The sequence below is a fragment of the Poromitra crassiceps genome (assembly GCF_964638095.1).
Source record: "Poromitra crassiceps genome assembly, contig: HAP1_SCAFFOLD_153, whole genome shotgun sequence".
NCBI classification, from domain to species: Eukaryota; Metazoa; Chordata; class Actinopteri; order Beryciformes; family Melamphaidae; genus Poromitra; species Poromitra crassiceps.
The window spans coordinates 465,799-472,939 of record NW_028152213.1 but is presented as its reverse complement, the minus strand read 5'-3'; positions in this window follow the sequence as shown (position 1 = coordinate 472,939).

Below are 7,141 nucleotides of genomic sequence, written 5' to 3'. Positions count from 1 at the left end.
ACAATCTTTATTTTTCTTTCTAACAAATTGTATTTTTTGTTTAATTAACATTAAGGAAATGTCTACTAATGTCATCACTAATCATTGCTGCTACTGTATTGTAATAGATAAAGGAGTGATGATAATGCTATATGCTTTGGATTCCTTATTTTTATCAATGCAGACCGGATGGCATGCAGTAGATGATAGAACGCTCATCGATAGGGACTTGAGACTTGACTTGGACTTGCACCTCAAAGACTTGTGAGCATCTCTGAAGCAGTAGATTTGACTATCAAAAATGTGCAGCTGCTCTGCAGATTTTTTTTACCTAGAAACACACTAAAACCCAACTATCTACGACCTTTGATGAACATAAAAGGTCACTTTACAGGGCTCATGGCGAGGGTTACAATCCTTTCAGGCAAAAAAGCCACCAGTTTCACAAATGACAACTTGTGCTACCATCCCCCACCCCTGTTGTCCAACTGCAGTCTGCAACTTCAAAGGGGGCCGTTAATTAACTGCTGCAGCATGCAGTGCAGGAGAGCCACACAATATCGTCCATTCATTCTGCTGTATTTTCTTCTTCTTTAAATCCACTCAACATATTGAACCAAGTTAGTCTGAGATTGCTGTTGACATGCCTCAGAGTCAGACTAAACCAAGGCCATATTTATTTGTTTCAGAAAGAGCAGAAGAAGTTGTATTGCCTGAACCCACATGTTCAGCAAGCTGAAGAAGAGACACTTCAGTGCTAGTCTGCGCCAGTGAGACACTGTGGGCGGTTCCAGCGGCAGGGGGCGCGAGGTAAATGGACCAATCAGACACGGAAATAGAGCAAGACAGCCTATCAAGATTCAGCGTCAAAGCGGCTTTCACAGGAGGCAAGCCGCCGAGCGTTTCATGATGTGCACGTACCGTGAGACAAGGTATGCAGGCGCTACCAAAACATTAAGGCCCAGCACTAGCGGTGTCTACGCATGCGTGCAGACCTTGCCGCTGAAGTGGAGCACAGAAGAACCCCAAACCCTAGAACGCGGAGTCCCGAGAGGTATAGCAAAAACCAGTAAAATAATAAGTAAGTAATAAAATGGCAGAGGTGGAACCCTGGGTGTTTGTCCACTGGACAGAAGGCAACGAGGTCAGCATACTCAAAGAACGATTTGTTAAAAATAAAAAAATGCTTAAAGATCCAGACTTAATTGGTTTGGTTGAACATGGATGCCACACCCGCAAACCACCCAAACATGGCTGGAAAATGTACCTGGCTAAAGTGTTGGCAGTCAGAGGTAAGTAAACACAACTATACTTTTAGTCGCAATGTATGACATTGGAAGTAGCGTTAAGCTTCCCCTCCCCCACCCGCAGGTCTGCTCTCTGCACCTGTGCATAATGGCGGCCATGCCATGTGGTTGCCATTCCATCGCCAAGTTAAACAATCGCAATTTCAGTCTGCGGCAGCAACATTTGGAAATGTAGAAATCTTCATACATCTACAGACGTATTCCTTGTAGTTGCATGCTTTGCCGTTTATGCAGCGCTATGTTGAATTATATTATTGGATAATTAGATATGTCTGACTGATGTAACTACAGTATGTAGAATGACATTGTATGATTAATGGTTTAGTCTCTAACATGATATAGAACTATGTAGAATGACAATATTGTATGATTAGAACGTTGACGTGGTGTGTGCAGGACGGACAGTTTTAGTTGACGGTGGTGTGTGTGCAGGACAGACAGTTGGGTTCACGGTGGTGTGTGTGTGCAGGACGGACAGTTTGGTTTACGGTGGTGTGTGTGTGCGCAGGACGGACAGTTTGGTTGACGGGTGTGTGTGTGTGCAGGACAGTTTGTTGGGACAATTTTTTTATGTATGTTATGGAACATCACTAGACTAGTCCTATAGTTTTCCTATAATACTACTCTGATATGGACTTAACTCTTTGTGGGTTTATAGTGACCTTACCATGTTGTGTACAGTATCAGTATAGTATTTTAAGTTAAGTAGACCATGCCCTTCATTCAGCGCCCCTGTCATCAACAGTTAAGAGATGTTCTTGTGTCATCACCATAATCTATTGTTGCACAGTTCATTTGTTTGTGTAACCCAGGCCTATTTTAACCCTTACAGATAGTCATGAAGAAATCAAAAGGGTTGAGAAGGAGTGGCTGGCTGCCGCACCTGCCATTATGGAAACCGCACATGCACCGAGGAAGAGGAGGACATTGACAAAGGAGGATGAGGTGGTCGATGTAGATCCACCACAGAAAGCCAAGAAGGTTAGATCAATATAAATGTGGTTATTTTCATAATTTGCAGTGAGGGATAGTTGGGATTTTTGGACATGGGGTTGTGTGAGGTTATCAATAACCAATCATTCCAGATGTAAATATGATCTGTACATAGTGACCGGTTACATGCACACTTCAGGTTTTTGCCCATATTAGGAAAAAGACAATATTTCGACTAAATTAATAATCCACCACTATGCAGCCGTAGCTTGCCTCCCCCATATGGGGGCGATGCAGGTAGAATCATCAGTTTTTTCTGTTGAGAACAAACCGTGATGGGAGGTTTGACTCTTTTTACTAACTCAAGTTTGTATGAGTCATTCACTAAGGAGTTGGGTTTTTGAGTCACCTGAATCCGTTACCCCCAGGACCTGGGAAATCACCCTTGCCCCCCACCCAGAGCAGCTCACAAGAGACGTCCGATTCTGCTAGTCTGCTGGGTAACTTTCGGTGTAACCCTCGAGTTGCTCTGAGTCTGCTAACTTGAACGGGCTACAATAATTTAATCATGCAGCACTTTCTAAATGTTATTGGATAAAATGGATACATTTCTGATAGTGAAACGAGTCATTCACTCAAAAGCATGTATCCAGCTCAGCAGCTGACTCCAGACCAGCAGTCTACTCGCACCCGCTGAACCGAGCTCCACCCACTCAGACTCAGTTAACCTCGCGTCACCAGTCTCTTCCTCCTGCGGAGAAAGAGCCTGGTTTGCATCGTTCAAGATTCTGAAATCCGGTCTAGACCACGCCCCTAGACACTGAACTTCCACGGGAACCTCGCTCAACACTTTAAGAAAATCGACTCAAGATCAATAATATTACATCTAAATGTTGCTTCTGTAACGTCACAATAAAATTACAGTAAATATAATCTTTGTTCATGTTTTATCTGCATAAAAAACGACGAAATTAAATAAATACAAAAATAGCTGTGTGCAGACGGCATGCATGATTAGCTAACGTTAACGATACCTCTTTTGTCTCGTCGCATCCTCGTTTACCCTTTTGGTCGGTGTGTCAGGCGATGGTGGCGGCTGTGCCATTTTGGATAAAACCAAAGTGTTTACAAAGTCGTATTCTTTCTATATAACTAGTGTCAAGCTAGCGTCAACTAGCCACATGCCGCACAAGGGGGTTCCGCTATCATATCCGGTTGCTGGATTTGCGCCACGCCCCCAGGCTCAAAAGCAGTGGAAGCCGTTCCAGACTAGACTCAGTAATCCAGACCAGCAGTCATACTCGCTGAATCAACATTACTCTTTACCGTTACATGCCAGTTCGGAGAAATTGTTTCCCAACTGGAGATGGACTGTCTATCAGGGTGGGTACAGAGCTGCAGCACCAAATAACAGACGTGATAGGCACACATTAGACCAGTGTTTCTCAAACTGTGGGGCGCGCCCCTCTGGTGGGGCGCAGGGGGAAAAGCAGAAATGCAGCGTGTTCACTGAACAAGATGATCAGCTGCTGTGGTTGCCTCAGTGTCACGTTTTTATCATATACTGTACAAATAGGGACAGCAAAGAGCAAAATGTGCACCCCAAAATAAATGTTTTTTATAATATTTATAAAACCCGAAATCGATCTTAATAAGGTGACGTGACAAACACGGACTCTCTCATGTCCCTGACACGAAGCAGCTCCCTCCTGCAGTAGATAAGATCAGCGTTACAGGTGTTAAATTAGCACATGTTATGTTGTGTCGTGAACGCTGTCCAGAGACAACAATATGGACTAATATAAGCCTGACGTGTGCGTGAAAGACAAGCTGTGACACTTCTGTGAATAATTCTGCTGAATAGACCTTCCTACTTACAAACGTGGAAAGCGAAAGTAAAACAATTCCAGGCTGAGAAATGCCATTTTTGATGTCCTTGCAGCTCGTCAGGTAACGCAATTGTCAGCCTTCCTTGTTCATAAATTGATTCTGAAATGGTCAGAGATCCAATCGTTCTGGATTTCAAATCAACTTTGAGTTGGTGGATACAGTATCTGTTTGGGGGCTCAGGAACTTACCTACTGTAGGCTACATAATGCAAAAGTAATTAATAATAATGCATCACATTTTATTTGTATTATTTTGTGAGTAAAATCTGTGATGCTCAGTCCTGCCCAGTGCTCTGATCATCTTTCTTGAATATCTCAGATTGAACTTTATCTGTTAATTTATGTATGGACTCTATTCTCTGTAGAAGATTAAGCTGAACCATCCACAGTCGGAGAGCGATGAAGTCTTTCAAGAGTATGACGAGGCACGGAGAGAAGACAAAGACACAATCAAGCAACTGAGGGCCCAAGTCGAGTCACAGCAAAAAGAAATGGCACAGTTGAAGAAACTCAACCTTCAGCTCCAAGAAGGTAAGTAGAGACTATCAATAACTATGGGTGTGTCTGAAACACTATTGAACTGCTGGTTACCTAGTTACCTAACTAGTTACCTGGTTAATTAGTTAAAGCTGCAGTAAACAATTTTTAGGTGATTTCTTTTTTTGTATTAAAATAAGTGTTACATGGCTCTATATTCTGACAGCCATCACTGAAATAAAGTGGTTGTTTAGTAAATTTTGACTCCCAACCCACCACTGTACTTCTCTCCTGTAGTCTCTACAAATTACGGTTGCAGAGATATGTCCGCCCTGCATGCAGGGCTACAGGAGAGAAACGGAGTACAGCGGGGGTTGGGAGTCAAAATTTACTGACCAAACACTTTATTTCAGTGATGGCTGTCAGAATAGAGAGCCATTTCACACTTATTCTGATGCAAAAAAATCACTTCAAAATCGCCTACTGCAGCTAGTTGTAATATAAGTGATCTAAAAATATGTAGTTTCAGACACACCCTATATGTTATCATACACTTCTTTAATAATTTTCAATTTTCCATATTTATTACCCTACATATTGAAGCTCATTCCAGGCATGGGGTGCATGAAAGGAAAAAAAAGTAAAGTGCATCCAGACGAATGTATTAACATCTTATTTGTATTTGTATTTTTATTTGTTTGTATGAGAGAGGAAAAAAGATCAGATCGGATAAAATAAAAAATAAAAAAGATCGGATCGGTTGATATCCGTATCGGCAGACACTCAAGGTTGTAGTATTGGTATTGGTATCTGTTTAGAAAAAGTGGAAGCGGAACATCCCTATCTTGCACCACCCAGACTAGCACATTACATCAGTCACTGATCCAGGCCTGGAATATTATTGCAGTGCCTTTTTTCGTCCACTAGATGGCAGCAGACCATGTGCCATTCTTAGTCTCTACTGAATTACATCTGTATGTAATGTTGGGCTATTTCAGTGCTTACCTCATAGCCCAAGTCGGATGTTTATCGCTATTATTATTTTATATTAGCCTTGTTACATGCACACTGTATATCGCTTACTGACATTTGTGAGTTACAATTCCTGTGGGCTTTACTAAATCGACAGTTTATAGTATAATACATAATTGTGACACACATTCAATTCTGTTGTTTATTGTTTTCAGAACCACACACAAACTGAACCATTGAAAGAGCGTGTGTTAACTGGCATGCTAATAAAGATCATTGAGAAATAGACTAGCATCCGGTTAAGTTCTTATCGGGCACCCTGCAGCGGCCCTGGGTCCAACAACTACCAGTCAGTTTAAGTTCAACAAGTGCAGCCTTTCAAGCCCACCGCTTTTATATTTATTGATGCCCATCCCTATTCCATACTGATTGATATATTGAGTACATGGCAATAGATGGTGATTGGGTAGATGTTGGTGGGGTGCTTGACTAATAACAGATGAAGATGAAATAACATTCAGCTTTCTCATTATCACTGCATATGTTGTGTACTAAAATTCTGTTTAATGTACAGGCATTCCATCCTGCATTCAGGACTGTATTGAAAAGGCGATTGCACAGGTAATGTGAACAGATTAAATCCTAATAATGTTACTATAGCCTTTTCCAAAAAATAAAATAAAAATAACATTACCAACTTAGTATACAGGGTTTCTGCACAGGTAGGGAATCTGAGGGGCACGGTGGCACAGTGGTAGCGCTGTCGCCTCTCTGCTAGAAGGTCCTGGGTCATCAAAAATAAAGGATTTCTGTGTGGAGTTTGCATGTTCTCCCTGTTCCCCCTGGGGGTTCCTTCAGATAGGAACCCCTCAACAATACATGCAAAATCCTGGTTGCTTCAACGGTGCCTCGTCTGGTCGGTCTGGGAAAGTATGAAAATAAGAGTATGGGGAAATATTTGTTTCCTGACTGTCTCTTGTGATTATCTTGACTTTGGTTTTCTAAAATATAAAATTAGGAATTTACAAAATAATTGTATCATACAATACAAGCATTTTTGTTTCAAGCTATTTATAGTGGAGAGCCAGTGCAGGCAAAACCAGGTCCAAGGGGCAGTGTTGGGAAGTATCTGAATAGATGTATTCAGAACACTGTATTCAGAATAGAAAATATTAGTATTATTTATTCAGTCCACTTACATTTTAAATTTGTGGTATTCTGAATACAGTTCCTTTCGTAAAAAAATTTAATACTTGAAGGGAATATTTTTACTTGCTCTAAAATTCATATGAAGCACGCAAGTTGTTGGCGTGCACAATGTAGCCTACCTGCCTCCCTACAACCCTGCTGCTCTATCTGCCCGTCCCTGAGACACCTGCACTGTTCACACTTCATTTGACAAATGATAATCCTTCCTTCCTTTTAAAAGGCCTTGGCTCATGCAAACTGCATTGCATAGTTGAATTCACTACTGTTGACAAAATGCACTATTGTAAGCCGCTTTGGATAAGTATCCACTAAATTATGTAGCTTAATGTAATATGTAAATTTAAGTATTCCAAAAGTATTCAAATTATTCAGAAT